This window comes from Meriones unguiculatus, chromosome 5, assembly GCF_030254825.1.
Source record: "Meriones unguiculatus strain TT.TT164.6M chromosome 5, Bangor_MerUng_6.1, whole genome shotgun sequence".
NCBI classification, from domain to species: Eukaryota; Metazoa; Chordata; class Mammalia; order Rodentia; family Muridae; genus Meriones; species Meriones unguiculatus.
Genome location: NC_083353.1, coordinates 47486150 through 47502915, shown reverse-complemented (window position 1 = coordinate 47502915; position 16766 = coordinate 47486150). Strand labels below are relative to the sequence as shown.

Below are 16766 nucleotides of genomic sequence, written 5' to 3'. Positions count from 1 at the left end.
CAAATTTCAGAAGTAGGTTCCTTTCTCGTCCCAGGAACCACTTTGGGATGGACTGGTGGTTTATACAGATGGGTCAAAAACAGGAGTGGAAACTTATGTGGTTAATAATAAAGTTGTTTCTAAGCAATATCATGAGACTTCGCCTCAAATTGTGGAATGTTTAGTAGTGCTAAAAGTTTTGAAAAAATTTCCAGGTCCTTTAAATATTTTTTCTGATTCTAGTTATGTGGTAAATGCAACCAAAATCTTAGAGGCTGCTGGATTGATTAAAGCATCTAGCAAGCTTGCAAATTTTTTTCAAAGGATTCAGTTTGCCTTAATTACCAAAAAATTCCCTGTTTTTATTACACATATTAGGGCTCATTCCGGTCTACCGGGGCCCACGTCCCATGAAAATGACCTGGCAGATCGAGCCACAAAGATGATTGCATTTGCCCTCCTTTCAAATTTAGAATTGGCTAAGGAGTTTCATAAAAAGTTTCATGTTACAGCTGAGACATTGCATCATCGATTTTACATAACTAGAAAAGAAGCTAGAGATATTGTTACCCAATGTCAAAATTGTTGTCAGTTCTTACCTATGCCTCATGTTGGGATTAATCCCAGAGGAATCCGTCCACTACAAGTGTGGCAGATGGATGTTACCCACATTTCATTTTTTGGTAAAATTCAATATTTGCATGTTTCCATTGATACTTGCTCTGGAGTTATGTTTGCTTCTCCCCTGACTGGAGAAAAGGCAGCCCATGTTATTCAACATTGCCTGGAGGCATGGAGTGCCTGGGGAAAGCCCAAAATTCTAAAAACTGACAATGGGCCAGCCTATACTTCTCAAAAATTTGGACAGTTTTGTCATCAAATGGAAGTGACTCACCTAACGGGTCTGCCATATAACCCTCAAGGGCAGGGTATTATTGAACGTGCTCATAGCACTCTAAAATCCTACTTAATAAAACAAAAAGGGGGAGTCGAGGAGGCTCTGCCCTCAGTGCCACAAGTGACTGTTTCCTTGGCACTCTTTCCTCTCAATTTTTAAAATTTGGACAGTCAGGGCCATTCGGCGGCTGATCGTCACTGCTTAGGGCCTGATAGGCCTAAGGAAATGAACAAATGGAAGGATGTCTTGACTGGTCAATGGAAAGGCCTGGATCCTATCTTAATAAGATCCAGGGGAGCTGTCTGTGTTTTCCCACAGGAAGAAAACAATCCATTCTGGGTACTGGAGCAACTCACGCGAAAGCTCCTGACAGCTGAAGATGATCTTTCAACAAATACACCTGCTACTACTTGAAGAATTAAGGGCGGCCATGGTGACCACTAATTCTACTCGAGTGGAATCATTGCTCACGGATGGCTTATTATCCTGGGTTTCTTCCACCTTTTCTTACTCTAAGATTGGGTGGGGGTTGGAATGTTTGGTGCAGCACTATGTTGTGGCTTAGTGTTTTTACTCTGGTTGTTCTGCAAACTCAATACGCAACACAAACGTGACAAGGTTGTGATACTTGTGGCCTTGGAACAAAGATCATCTCCCAAAATTTGATTATCCATGTTAAAAAATTAAAACAGACTGTGACACTCAGTCGATGCACCTCAGGGGTTTTACCCATTGCACTGAGTCGATGAGTGATCCAAGTCACAATCTTGCCTTTGCCTAAGTGGCTATGGTACCTAGATAGGAGGATGACAGCCCTTGCACTCCCTGGAATTTTATTCCATTGCACGGGAATGGGTGTCACCTCCATTTTTAATCTTCTCCCTTAGCCCCTGCACCCAGAGGACTTGTCTCCATTGCACCTGGTCGGGAAAGGGAGTAATCTAAAGCTCTTGATTGCTTACTCCCCAAAGAAGGAGTTCGCTTGATCGAGCTTAGGGCTCTCTTGTGCCGCGCTTATAAGGCTTTAAGGCAGTTTTCATTTATTAAAACAAAAGGGGGAGATGTGGAGAGCTGAGACTCAGATGCCATCTACTGGCACTGACATCTGCCCTCAAAACTGTAAAGAACCTCCAGAACGCATGTGCAGGTTGCGTAAGCACGCCAAGCCACTGCCCAGGGGTAAAGAGTGAGCAGCCAATCAGGGTATGACACGTCACTTAGGTGCGACCAGGGCTTATATAAACAGCACCACTTCGGGGCCCTGGCGCTCTCCTCCCTCTCTCCCGGCCCAGGGGTTGCCCGCCCCGGCTGCGGCCTGTTGTCCAATGTGAGCGTTGCTTGCGGCCGTGAGGTAGTCGGGCCTGTGAGGTGGCGCGCTGCCGCCCCGAGCGTCGTGGGGTTGGTCCCGAGGCTTTCCTCCTCCTTTCATCGCTTGACTGTAATAAAAAGCCTGTTGCAGAAGGACTCTTGTGTCCGCGTGCATTCTTGCTGGCGTGACGATCACGTGTGACGATCACGAGCATCAAAGTTGCTGGGCAAGAAGGATGTTATCCCTTGTTCCATCACAGAGTCCATCAGATCACAGGTTCTGTCAGGAAAAGTTTCTCCTGTAGGACAATTGGATCCCTGTAGTAACAGCAGGCATCTGTGACAAAACTTTTAGGTCGGTGAGGAGGCTTCTCTGGGACTTCATTCCTTCATTTTGCTGTACTGCACCAGTCTAGCTGGAAGGGTGAGCTCTGAGGACAATAAAAAGGGTTTCAGCCATTCCTTAGCCCAACTGTTTTTCATGTTTTCCCCATCATACCCCCACAGCTCCTTTGTTTCATGGCCTCTCTGGACACAGCTCTGATACCTGCTTAGTGACAGTTTTCCTTTTCTAGGTCCCTGGTGGCTTTTCCCCACTGTTTTCTGAGCTTTCCAAGTAGAATTGTTGGAGGATACTGCCCAGTGTAACTCCGTTATAAACACAGCCCACTTTGATGAAGCAGAGCTAGTCCCACCTTCCAAACCCCTCTGTTCACTGCATGGGGAGGCAGAGCAGGGGAGGAGAGTGATGTGACACTGTACAGGTGAGCCATGTGATGGCGACAAACACGAACACACAGCTTCAAAAACATGAGGGTGGACAGGTTCTGCTCAGCCCAGACATAGACATGCTCTTTACCCAGCCTCTCAGCTTCCGGGAATGGGCAGGCCGTACCCAAATTGTAGAGGGGGACACAGACATCATTCCCTTCCTTTCTCCTCCCTGGCTACAGTGCACCCACAGGGCCACAAGCACTCAGCATGCAGTGACCTCTGCAGAAGGGCTTCCTTTCTCCTTTCCACTTTCTATTTCACTCCAGGTCACAAGCTCAGGCCACTGCTGTGCTGAACACTGGTCACCTGTCTGAGGCCTGTTTGATGATGTCATGGATCTCAGGCTGTCCATGATTCAGGTAACTGAGGGATGACACAGTGTTTACAGTTGTGGCTTCCTGACTCCATGCAGAACAGGGTCTCTAACCTTGTTGCCCTGAGAAGCTGAAGCCCTCACAGCTGCTTTAACAGGGAATGTTCAGGATTCTTGTGGATATTTCTTGCTCCAGGTGTATTATGTTCTCCTGTTCTACCCTCTAAGCCTTTCCTTTCTTGTCCCCAATGTGGCCTCTTCACAGGGAACTTATTTCACCAATCCGGGTCCTTTCTCTGTGTACAGAACACCAATTCTTTCTGCAGGAAATGTGATAGACCATGCTAAAAAAGGTAATTTTAGGGCACAGTGCAATTGAATCTCAAGGACACAGGCGGCTGTTGAAGCCTGAGCTGTTGAGCAAAAGGCTTTCTCTTACATAACTTTTCTGATGGCAGGAAGTGGCTGTCATGTTCTCTGATCTCCTGTGATGGGCTAGTAGGCATTCATGTGAGGACTACCATCTGGGAAGACAGCAATTTTTCTACGAAGGGCTTTTAGTCACCATAATGTTTTGTATACAAATGATGCATTAGCCCAGAATTTCCTACAGACCTTCACATAGGCACAGTTGAGGGGGCTGCAAAGACAGGAGCTGGCAGGTGGCTCAAGGCTGTTTGTCTCACTCCAGACAAGCTGGTGCTCACAGTTCCATGACATTGTGTCATTCTACTCAGCTTTTTCTGCAGAGAGGAAGCAACTGTGAACTTTCTCCTCCACACTAACATGGTTCTGCAGTGCCTTCAAAGCAATGATCTCCTGAAGCCATGATGCCATGAATATGGCTGAAGATTCCTGGCTCCTGAGAAGGCCTGGCTTCCCTAAGTGATTTATGTTTTTCAGGGCTGTAGTTACTGAAGTCACCCTAAAAATAGCACAGCCTGCACCGAACTCTACAGAGGTTGACAACCCTCTCCCTGGGTTGACAATGTGATATCTTTGTAAGACTCAATTCCTCACCCTTTCCTTCTCCCTCTCCTCCTCCGTCTTCCCCTCTCTCTTCTCCTCTCATTCTCTCATGTTTGTGTGTGTATGTATTTATGTGTTTTTGTATTCATTGGAACATAAAAACCTTTCCTTTCATAAAAATGGTAAGAGATAAACATATATTAGGATTATTTTGTTAGTAGCTGTTAGTGAATGCATACATTTCAAGTTTTTTAAACTTTTGAAATCTTACCAATGTGTACTTTCTCCTCCACGAAATGTGTGTATTAAACCCATGGCTACCATTATGGGTGCACACAGGTCACAAGCTGACGTTCAGGTTGAGCACCAGTGTGCACAGCTACTCTTTGTCCTGAAGGCTTGATTACTGTTTATTTTTCTGGGGTTATCATGGCACAGACACAACCATATTGGCTGTGTGCCTTAAACTGTTATTTTATGTCACCTCTTGATGGAACTGAATTTCCTCCTCCTCTTCCTTTTCTTTCCTGTTCCTTCCTTGTCATCACCGCTGACTTCTCTTCATTGAGACTGAGGTCAGGGAGGAGCAAGGGCATTATGAGGAACTCCACAGATTCACAGAAAGAAAAATCTGAAGAGCTTAATCATGACTCTCTGTGCCTGGTGGCCACCAATCTTTTGAAGAACTAGCTTTTTGTGTTGCTGTTATAGAATTTTTATGTGAGGAAACTCAAATTATTGTTTTTATCAAGTATCCATTTCAGCTCTGAATTATTCATTCTTATCAAGCAATTATGAATTTTAACATTTTCCTTATTCCCTCATTTTATAAGTATTTCATTGATTTTTAAGCTTATTATGTAAATATATAATATGTCCTTTCCCATTCCTCTCTCAAAACACATCCAAAAATCTTCCCTGTGCTGTCCTTCATGTTCACGGCCTCTTTTCTTTAATTGTTATTATATACATATGTAGTCTCAGATGCATAACTGTGACCTGCTCAGTCTGTATAATGTGACGTGTTTGCATGTTTTCAGGGCTGATAATTTCATTTTGGACTACCAGTTGGTGTGCTCTTCCCTGGAGAAGACTGTTGCTCCTGCTCTTGGCATTCCTTAGTTTCCTGTAGTTCTTTGAGAAGGGCTGAGCAGTGGTTTTCCTGTAACTTGGCATGTCTAAGTGTTGTTGTCCATGTTTAGCTCGTGTTTAGGCACTCATGTGGGTAAGGTTATTGCTGTAGCTCCTTAACTCTACTGAGAGACACAATCTCACAGTGAATTCCCTAACCCCTGCTTTCAATCTCTCCATGCCATCTTCAGAAGCAATGTTCTCTGAGCCTTGCTTACAGGAGTTCTTTGGTAGATGGGTCCACCAAGACTAGGATCCACAACTCTACATCTTGATCAGCTGTGGTTTTCTGTACTGATCTCATTCTGCTGCAAAGAGAAGTTTTGTTTTTGAGAAGTGGGGGTTACACTCATCTGTGGATATAAGAACAAATACTTAGATCATTGAAAACATTTTTGCTTCTTGTCAGTATACTGTATTACAGTGCAATATGTTCTGAAAAGCTATAAAGTTATTTCATCTCACACCCTTGATTTTCAGTTGATAATTCATTAATGTTTATTTGGGAAACTTTTTACAATATTATATACTTTGTGTGTATTTAATCGTCATTAAAGGAAATGATGAGCTCTACATAAAATGCCCACTGAATTTCCTACATCCCTGAAGTCTGGCCAAGTCCCCTACACCTTGAAGGCAATGGAGACTTAAGACTCTTGTGGAGCCCATCCCTCAAGACTGGGTGAACACTTTTCATTTACTTATGACCTTAGAATGAGATGGCCCTAAGTCTATTGTAATTGTAGTTTTGTTTACTACCCTGATTTTACCTGTCAAAAGAGGGGAAAAAAAGGAGTATGCTCACCCTGAACTCAGACCATACTGGATCTCATGGCTGGAGATTAAATTCATAGGTTGGAGGCAGAGTCACTTACCAGAGTTCAGAGAAAGACCAAGATTTCAAACTCTCTGGAAAGTGAACTTGTCTCCATCATTCTAGATTTTCAGGTAATTTTTTTCTTTTCTGTTTCATGCAGGGAAGGAGCTGATCAGTCATTCACAGAGCTGCATTCTGTCTCCCAGGCCACTGCATGAGAAAACCAGCAGGTGACCTGTACAGAGATCACTCTGTGCTAGAAACAGTTCCATTCTTGGTGTGTATGTAGCATCTTCACACCTAGGGTCTCCATGACTGTGCATATGCTCCAGAGTTGCTGACTGGAGCTCATCTTCTGAGTGCTTATGGTCACACGTCGATGAATGGCAGATAGTCAGTAGGATTCAATTCAGGGTCCAAACTGGTAATTATTTGTTCTGGAGATTTATTAAGAACATTTGGCTGGGCAGTGGTGGTGCATGCTTTGAATCCCAGCATTCAGGAGGCAAAGGCAGGAGGATCTCCGCGTACTAGGCCAGCTTTGTTTACAAAGTGAGTTCCAGGACAACCAGGACTACATAGAGAAACCCTGAGAAAAACTGAAAAGAGAGAGAGAGTCAGAGAGACAAAGAGACAGAGAGAGAAAGAGAGAGAGAATAGGAGGAGGAGGACGCAGAGGTAAGGGGGACAAAGGGGAGAGAGAAGAAGAGAAAGAGACAAAGAAAATGAATGAATAATGAATGAATGAAAAAGAAGGTGAATGAATACTTGACCAGCAGGGAAGAGGGCACTGAGATAAACGATCCTGTGCATGTGTGTCTGACAATCAAGTGAGATGCAGCTATTACCCCTTAATAAACCAAACATGTGGACCAGGAGAGGAAATTTTTTTATAACTTCTGAAAATGTTTAATGTACCAGAAAGTTTGTATTCTGAGACAGCCCCACTATGGTCTGCAGAGTTCAGTTTTGTTTGAGAAGCATCAGGACAGTGGGGACAGTGAGGACTATGGGGATCGTCTCAAGGAGTTGTGAGCTGGTGCTGAGTTCCAATTAGACAAGTTATAATTGGGATGAATTGACATCTTGTTGCCAGCTCAGTGTTGGTGGGTAATGCTTCATTAGCAGTAATTGTAATGAAGAGTTTTCTCTTTTCTCCTCAGACTTTTGATACTTGCAAATACACACACAATGAATAAGGCCAGCATACTCCACACTAACACAAACATTAAAATCACCTTGTTCTCTGAAATGAGTGTTGGGATCTCAGCCAACAGCATCCTTTTCGTCTTCCATCTCTGCATGCTCATTGGTGCGCACAGGCCTAAACCCATTGATCTCGCCATTGGTTTCTTGACCCTGACCCAACTACTGATGCTGCTAACTATGGGACTCATAGCTGCAGACATGTTTATGTCTCAGGGGAGGTGGGACCCCACCACATGCCAATCCCTTATCTATGTGCACAGGTTCTCGAGGGGCCTCTCCCTTTGTGCTGCCTGTCTGCTGAATGTCCTCTGGACCATCATCCTCAGCCCTAGAAGCTGCTGTTTACACAAGTTTAAACATAAATCTCTCCATCACATCTCCTGTGCCCTTTTTCTTTGTGTTCTCTACATGTCTTTTAGCAGTTACCTCTTGGTATCAAATAGCGCCGTCTCCAATTCGACCTCAGATAATTTTATGTATGTTATCAGTCTTGCTCACTTCTACCCCTGAGTTACTCCAGACAAAGCACATTTTCCACATTGTTTTTCTTCAGGGAAGCCTTTCTTATCAGTCTCATGGTCCTCTCCAGTGGGTACATGGTGGCTCTCTTGTACAGACACATGAAGCAGGCCTGGCATCTTCACAGCACCAGCCTGTCTCCAAAAGCATCTCTAGAGCAAAGGGCCACCCGGACCATCCTGCTGCTCATGAGCTTCTTTGTGTTTCTCTGCATTTTGGAGACTGTTATCTTGCAATCAAGAATGAAGTTCAAAGATGGCTTACTATTCTACTTTATTCATATTCTTGTGTCCCATAGCTATGCCACAGTCAGTCCCCTTGTGTTTATTTGCACTGAAAAGCATATAATTAAATTTTTGAGGTCAGTGTGGGACAGGAAAGTAAATACGTGATTATTCAGGAATGGGTATGATCCCTTAATACAGTCCAATATGTTGTCATCAGAGCTATGATCATGACATAGTAGGAACATTCCAAGGTTTAAACTGATATGTGAAAACATCCTTTTCCCATTACATCTGTTTACTCTGTTTGTGGATGGCAAGTATGTAAAAGAAGATTAAACTGCATTTCCACTCAGATATCACATGAGGTTTATCTTTCTCAATTGGTTTTCCACAAAGATCTGTGAGATGTCTTTCATCTGACCTTCATTAGCACATTACTTTTTATTATTTATTTATTTATTTATTTATTTAGGAATTTGAAGCACAGTTTCTCTGTGTGGCCCTGGCTCTTCTGGGCTTTCTTTGTAGATCAGGCTGACCTCAAACTCACAGAGATCCACCTGCCTCTGCCTCCCTGAGTGCTGGGAACAAAGGTGTGTGTCACCATGCATAGTTTATTTTTAATTTTTTGAACAATGATTTAAGTTTTAACTGTGTGTGTGTGTGTGTGTGTGTGTGTGTGTGTGTGTGTGTGTGTGCACTTGAGTGCAGATGCTCTTGGAGCCCAGATGTGTCAATTACTGTTAGAGCTAGACTTATAGGCAGTTGTGGGCCAGCCAAGTGTGAGTGTTGGTAATTGAACTTGAGTCTTCTAGAAAACAGTTTACTTATGTGCTGAGCCAACTCTCTGGCACAACCATTACTTTAAATATGTGGCAACTATGGCATTTTCAATAAATGAATGCCTCAATTGTTTATATTTGGAAAAATACACAAGGAAACATTGTTTTGAGAATAAATTATCACAGGATGCAGAACACACACACAAATACACAGAGCTAAAATGATATGCAGAGAACCATAATGTCATTTGCATAATCGTGCTCCTATGGCCAAATTTAAAAAAGTCAAAGGTAGGAGCAGCCACTGTCTAATCTAGGGGTGTCAGGATGTGGAATCAGGTCATGGCCTCCCTGTGCCAAGAAATGCTAGTGAGAACATGAAGACCATCACGAATGTCTGCCATTCCAGTCAGACACACTCCACAAACTTGATGAGTTACTTATGAAAGACGAAGCTTAGGGTTGTCAAAGGAATAGAGACCATAAACAAAGTGCTTTATCTGTGCTCAAAATATCATAGCCAAATGTAAATAGTAAACTAGTCACAGATAGTTACTCAGCTGTGCTATTGATCTACTCCAGGGAACTGAGGGCTTGCAGCATGCCTGCTTATTGGAGACTAATCAGATACCTCCTCAGAGCACACTTCATGTGATGGAACACGGACTCAGTCACACATGTCACACAGCTGAGCACACTCACAGGAAGACTTCACACAACCAAACACAATCAGTGGCATAATTCACACTGCTGAACACTCTCAGAGGCACAATGAACACTGCTGAACACAATCAGAAAGAAACACTTCACACAACGGTACATACAACGAAAAATTTACACAGCTGAACACACCCAGGGGCATACATTACAGAGAAGAACACACACTTAGAGGCGTACTTCACACAGGAAAACTGTTATCTGTCACTCAAAGCAAGGGAATGTCACAAACATGAACCCCACCTGACCTGGAATTCAGTAATTTCAGTGTTGACACTTACATAAAATCTAAAAAAAATAACTGGAACCTGGTTGTTGTAAAGAGAAATATCAAAGAAGATCTATTCCATGTTCTGTCTACACTTTGAGTAAGGCCTAGAACCTCAAACAGGCTGTACTGTAATGCAAGGATCACAGGATCCTCAGATACCTCCAAGAGACAACTTGATGCAAGAGCATGAGAGCTTTATGACGAGAGCAATCCAACTCAAGTCTGGACTGGGACCCAAGTCTCACTGACACAGCAGTAGAGAAGTGGGACCCTAAGCCCTGAGTGAGTTTTTAATGGAAAAGACTGTAAGAAGGGGGTTTCCATGACAGCAAACAGGGGGTTCATGTTTCCATGATAGAAAGCAGGAGGATTCATGCCTTGACTTTACAGAATTGGGTAAAAGCCACAGAGGAGAGGTGATCGTTTACATAATCACAAATGCCAGGGAATTTGTCTTTATTTTTTTACTAAACATTTATTCTGTGATATTTCCTGGTTGCCATTGCTTAGAGAGATAACCTTGTTTCTGCCGGGTGCATATTATGTGACATTTCTTGGTACCTAAGATCAGCTCCCAGTCATGATGGATCCTTATTTCAAAATGGAGTCACCCAGGCTAACTTAAACTCTTCAGAACATTAACAAAAAGGAAGGGAATTTAACAAGTGAAATGAGAGAATATTTCACACATCAATGACTTGGAGGAGGAGAAAGAAACCACACAACTGTAAGTTGTATAAACCCACGAGCAGAGGTTTGCCTGGTGGCTCAAGTCTGTAACCCTGAAGTCGAAACAGGATAGTGAGTTCAAGGTCCACCTGAGCTACAGGAGTGAGTCCAGACTAGCACACAACAGTCACAAAGCAAAAAATAAGTATAAGAATAACATATTTTTTTTAAATCCAAAATAAGATGAGTGGTGGAGGTGTATGCATTTAATCCTAGCACTCAGATGGCAGAGGCAGGGGAATCTCTGAGTTCAAGGCCAGCCTAGTCTACAGATCAGGTTCCAGGCCAGCCAGGGCTATGCAGAGAAACCCTGACTCAGAAAAAAAATCCCAAAATAAACAGAAGGAAAATATACACAGGAAAGGATTAATCTTACTTCTTGATTCTGGGTTAAGAGCATAAATGCTCCAATGAAATGTGTAACTGCACATCAGAACACCACCCTCACTGACTGTCTGAGGGAGTGGCAATCATTTTGAGCTTGGGGGAAAGATATGGACATTTCTCACCCACAGCACTGGACAGAGTACCCTCAGCCACAGGCACCTTGTGGGAACACACCCACAGCCCCTCATCTTCATGCCGAGAGATTTGAAAAATGATGAAACAGGTAGAGACCAATTAAAGCTGACATTAAGAATAAGCAAAGTTGGGTTGCTTGTGTGATGTGACCCTTTCATTCTTCTGGCAGATGAGTGATGGGAATTTATGAGAAAAGTTTGAGCCCAGCTCTCCTCGCCCCCCCCCCCTGGTGTGCAGTTACCTAGAATGCAACACAATAAAACCAAGAGGGAGGCAAAGATTTTCACCAGAGATGCCATGTGTGTGGTTGCCCAGGGGCCTCTTGTTGTAGACAGGCATTAAAATTACAGACTGCAGAGATGCATTAAAGGCACCAAGAGTGTGCAGGTCTCTACCGGTATAGAGTCTTGCCCTGTCACGTCCATCTGGGTAAGAGCTCTGCACCCAAGTTCAGAGTCAGAAGGTGGTCGGGTCCCAGGCAGACTGTGGGAGGAGGAGCGTGAATGATACAGGGGGTTTCAGCATCTGCAGAGGAGACCTGAGCCCTGGCATCCCCTCAGCACAGGGGACTGTGTTCTGAAAAATGAGGGGATTTCATCTTAGAAAACTTGTTTCTTTGACTTAGAACCTCCAGGTTACATAGCATCAACTTTACACCTTAATTTCTTTTTTTGAATTTGATGACTCCTGTTGACCAGCTGTGTTGGCATTCATGTTACCGAGGTGCTTTTACAAATGTACCATGAGAGAACTGATGTTTTCATTTCAATTTTTAATCATAAATAGTGTTTGCATCTGTGGTTGACATATGGCAAATGCAAGTGTTATAAGGGACTTCTGTAGTTTGAGAAATCAAAATAATTTCAGGATCTTCAGAAGAGAGACCCACCCCCAATTTCATCTCCTAGAGGATACCTTCACATTGCTACAAAGTATCTACCAGAATTTTCTCACTGCATCTTTGTCTCCTAATTTGGCTTCAGAAATTACAAACTGTGCTGTTTGTCCTGCCCCACACTTTATAAGTTAAGTCATGTCAGCAGAGGGTCCATGGAGATGAGGCTGCAGGCCACCAACCATTGAACAGTGAATGTGATGTCCTCCCTGGACCTTGAGGCACCAGGACCTGATAAGTTCCAGAGCTCTTTGTGTTCTGTTAATTGAAATAAATATCCCCATCAATTTCTCTGCTAATGGGAGTTCATGGTCTCTCTTCCTTCAGAGGAGCCTTTGTTCCTGTCCTTTGCTCTGTGCTTGGTTTTCATATATTTTTCCACAAAAAGCCCTGGCATCTTTTTACAGTCAAATCAGCTCGAACCTTCCTCTTTTGCTCTTGTAGCTTATAGGGTATGGTATCACGAGGATAAAGCCAGTTAGGAAGAAAGTCAGTCTCAGCTGTGACTGCATCATGGAAAGGGGCAGAAAGGCAGGTACTTCTGCAGCCCTCCTGAGTTTCCCAGCAAGGACAGCTGCTATGTCTATGACCAAGCTCTCCCAGCTTTTTCTCTTCATTTTAAAAGAATGCTGATCTATTTCTGTTTCTGAAGGTGTATATAAACATCGAGGCTGCAGATTTGAGCCCTGGCAAGGCTAAAATAATTTCAATTACAGAACAAACAAACAAACAAACAAATCCAAGAGGGATAATTCCAGCTCATTTTCTAGAAATATCTGCCATTCCTTAGTTCAAACATTGGACATGATTTTGCCCATAATATTTTTTGCAGTTCATTTACTTCATGGCATTTCTGGATTCAAAGCTAGCATCTGCTTGGATATAGTATCCTTTCCTGAGACACCAGCCATCTCTCTAGTATACCTCTGGCTTTCCAGGAAGAGCTGTGCAACACACAGGCCACACTGTTAAATTCCACCTCATTCTACACCAATTGCAAGAGACAGGAGCAGTTCCCCTCCTGAGCCACCCTGTGCATTTTGCAGTGCCTCACAGCATGGGGCAAGACTGATGATCCCATGGTAAAGCTGTGCTGTGTGATGGTGGCGAAATCAAGCCCATGGATTCATAAGCACAGGGTGGACAGGTGCTGCTCAGCCCTGACATAAACCATGCTCTGCACACATTTTCTCAGCATTAGGAAATGGGAAGGCTGAGTCCATGTTGTAGAGGAGGAAACTTTTTCTCCTCCCTGGATGTAGTGCACCCTCAGTGCCACAGTCACCCAGCATGCACTAGGTCTGCAAAAGGTTTGCTTCTTTCCATTGCACTCTTTATTTCCCTCCAGGTCACAAGTTCACATCCCTGTTGTGCTGATCACTGGTCATGAGTTTGAGTTCTATGGATCTCAGGCTATCCACAATTCAGGCAACTGAAGGATGACACGGTGTCTACAGTCATGGCTTCCTGGCTCTGTGCAGAACAGGGGCCTCTAACCTTGTTGCCCTGATAAGCTGAAGTCTTTGGAAGGACAGAGAAAGTGGGCTGCAAAGAAGAAACTCAGTTATGTTATGTAAGCAGAGTTTTGTTTTAATCCCAGGTGTGGAATGTTGGGCTGCTCTACATTGTCCAAGCAACAGACTATTTGCCTCATGCAGGCTCTGAGAGGAGCATGATCTTTGCCAGTTACAAATATTTTAATGTTGAAGACTCTGAAGAGAGAGTAAATGCCAGGCACAGGAGAGAAATAGTTGTGTGTGTGTATGAGGCTCCAAGGAAGAAGAAATCTGTTGCTGCTTTCTCCTGCTTCTCCTGTTTGCTGTTGATGCAGTTTGACAACAAGTTGGAGATATCCTGAAATGAAGATTGGACTTGCCCTAAGGCACCCAGTTACCCTAACCAGTAGGAAGTAGGTAAAGGGAACTATGTCTCCTCTCTCCTCTAGCCTTCTTTCTCTCCTACCTGAGGTCAGGGTGTTAGAAGGGATTGGGGTGGAGAGGGAAGAAAGAGATGTAAGAAACCCCAATAAATAAAATAGACTAAAAAAGTATGCCAACAACACCTCCCTTTACAGGTGATGAAATACAGTGCATGGGAGCTTGACAAGGAAATACATGTAAGGATCAAGGTTCTCTCTCTCTCTGTGTGTGTGTGTGTCTTCTGTTACTTTCCTTTTTCTTTTGATGAACTAAAATGTTTAAAAAAATAAGTATTCCACAAGAATAACATGCTATATACCAGGGTTAAAATATGTGTTTCAGATTAGTTTGTGTATAGATTTTTATTTTATTTTTAATTACATGTGTGTGTTCAGTCCTGTGTTCAGCTGTCTACAGAGGTGAAAATAGGAGCTGGAGGCAGCAGTTGTAAACTGCTGCATGTAGATACCAGGGAATCATCCTGGTATCTCAGCAAGAGCAGTAAGTGTTCTTAATTGCTGAGCCTTCTCCCCAGCTCCCAGAACAGTATTTTTCAAAATGTGGTGTTGAAGATCCAAATTCTTACCTTGTGCTTACTCAAACGGTGCTCTTATCCACAGATCCATGAGCATGGGAGATCTTTTCCATCTTCTGATATATTCTTCAATTTCTTTATTCAGAGACTTGAAGTTCTTGTCACACAGGTCTTTCACTAGTTTGGTTAGAGTTACACCAAGATAGTTTGTACTGTTTATGGCTATTGTGAAGTGTTGTTTTCCTACCTTCCTTGTCAGCCCGTTTATTGTTTGTGTAAAGCAGGGGCTACTATTGTTTTGAGTTCATCGAGTATACAGCCACTTTGCTGAACATGTTTATCATGTGGAGGAGTTCTCTGGTAAAAATTTGGGTGCTGGGAGCCAATGCCAGCTAGTAGAAAGTCACAGACCGCTGCAACAAGGTTGTGGGTGAGAGATTTATGTTTCTGGAACTTATGAGACATCTGTTTGTCAGGCTAGACAATTTGAGATATCTTAGCTGACATTCTTGTAGTACCTCTTTTAGTAAACATTCTTGTGGTATTCTGCATCATCATTAATCACCCAGTTATGTTTTGTAAACTATTTTGCTGAGACATTTTCCCTTCCTGCCTTCTCCCTATAAAGTTGTGTGAAATTTTTCAAATATAAGAGAGTTGGATCAGATTATAGACTTGCTCTCCCTCTTTTATCTCTTTCCCAACCCATTCTTTTCGCCCCTCCTTAGGAACACATTGAACTCCTGCTGGACAGAACACACTTGGCACCCAACATGGGGTTGAGGCATGGGAATCAAATTGAATGTCTTTCTTTGTGTGCCCACACCCCTACATAAGATCTCGTGCTTCCACATGGGAAGTGATTGAAGGTAATGCATTGAGATCTCCACAGGACTGCCCATCTGTGAGTCTGATCCATTGAGGTAAGTCAGAATGACGAATTATAGGACAAAAATTGAGTCAGCATGACTTATTCTTACAGGATCTCAAGGAGTCCTTCAAGACAGGAGGAGTAAGGGTAAACAAAAAGGAATCTCACAAGCTAAAGAGTTACTTAAAACATTATAGCAGCCAAACAGGCAGAAAAAAGTACTTCTAAGGTTATTTCAAATGTTCATAAAGGAGCTCAAACAGATTTGTGTAATTTGAGAGCAGAAAATAATTTAGGAGACAAGCTCTAGATAATGAGTATAAAACAGAGTCAGAAGGGAAAAAATAAAGCTGCCAATTCTCATACTTCAGACTGGCCTCCTGTGCCCACCTCCCCCTAGCCCTAACAAAGAAAAAAGGCCTCCAGTCTGTCAGGAACAGAATACAGGGCTGTTGCTCAGTGAGCAGGAAAAACAGGGACACTACAAATCTCCTTCCCTCTCCCCTACCAGTTGCTAGGCTTGGATGGCTTGCAGAGAACTAGGTGGATGGGAAGGCTCACACTCTCAGAATCAGCCGAAGACCAGCCTCCACCAGCTGCAGAGATGAGCTGCACTTCACCCTGACACCTTCTTCCTCTCATCTCTTCTCCCATGGGCTTCAGTCAGTGTTGACTCTCAGACAGTGGCCGGAGGGATGGAGCCACTTCTAGTTTTAAAGATTAAGTTGTGTGCACTGATAAATTCTGAGTTTTAAATCTAGTTCTGACTTTTGAAATCATGGTTATGTTATGCTCTATAAATTCACTCTTAAAGAGGATGTTTTGTTTTAATATTACAAAAACAAGTTTTAAAGAAAATATTTAAATGTTTAAAAAGTAGGTACCGCAGTTGTTATTGTCTTTGTCTCTGTGTTTTTTGTTTGTTTGTTTGTTTGTTTGCCAGCTGTCTGTTTTGGTTTCTGGTTTCAGTTTGCTTGCAAGTTGTGGGAGAGTTTCCAATCTGGTCAAGGGAATCTGGGGGACGTCCCAGTTCCCTGGGAAAGGCCCTGTAATGGCTCTACTCCTTTTAGGACCAGGAGAGAGGGTCGCTGGGACGTTATTCTGTGTGAAGTGAAGGTCATGTGGACCCTACTCCTTCTGGAATGTATATGTGTATATGTTTATCTGCGGACTTAAACTGAAGATATTTTAAAAACTGACTGACGATATTAATATTTTTTGACATGAGACAGTTTAAACACCTCTGAGTTTCGTCCTGGACCATCAGACTTAAATTCTATAAAACATTTTAAAATTTATCGGGTATTTTAAAATAATAATCCTTGGACAGTCTAACAAAAAAACTTAAAAAAATTTCTCATCCCTTTGGGGGAGGTCAAAA

At 43.0% G+C, this 16766-nt stretch overlaps 1 pseudogene; it reads left to right on the top strand.

Moving 5' to 3' along the window:
* Positions 1 to 7380: 7380 nt before the first annotated feature.
* Positions 7381 to 16499, top strand: LOC132654137 (vomeronasal type-1 receptor 44-like; annotated as a pseudogene).
* Positions 16500 to 16766: the final 267 nt, after the last annotated feature.